The sequence below is a fragment of the Triticum dicoccoides genome, chromosome 1B (assembly GCF_002162155.2).
Source record: "Triticum dicoccoides isolate Atlit2015 ecotype Zavitan chromosome 1B, WEW_v2.0, whole genome shotgun sequence".
Lineage (NCBI taxonomy): Eukaryota > Viridiplantae > Streptophyta > Magnoliopsida > Poales > Poaceae > Triticum > Triticum dicoccoides.
Genome location: NC_041381.1, coordinates 507,359,210 through 507,359,488, shown reverse-complemented (window position 1 = coordinate 507,359,488; position 279 = coordinate 507,359,210).

The following is a 279-nucleotide window of genomic DNA, read 5'->3' as shown; positions in this document are numbered from 1 at the left end:
CTGTTCGCTGAGGTGGGATACCTTCCAGTCATTTCTATCACTCTGGCCCATAGGCCCGGTTAAAGTTTTTTTATTTGACAAAATGCCATAAAAGACAGTAATTACCATGAAATATGAAAAAATCATGCTACTTTATAAAATTGTCATTTCTTTAATTTATGAATTTACAATGAGTGTGAGCAAAAACAAAAAGAAGATCGTGTGATCCAGAAAAAAATCGTAAACTTTAAAACTCCCATCCGAGAGATAAAAAATGTTTTATCTGGATAAGCCCCAATT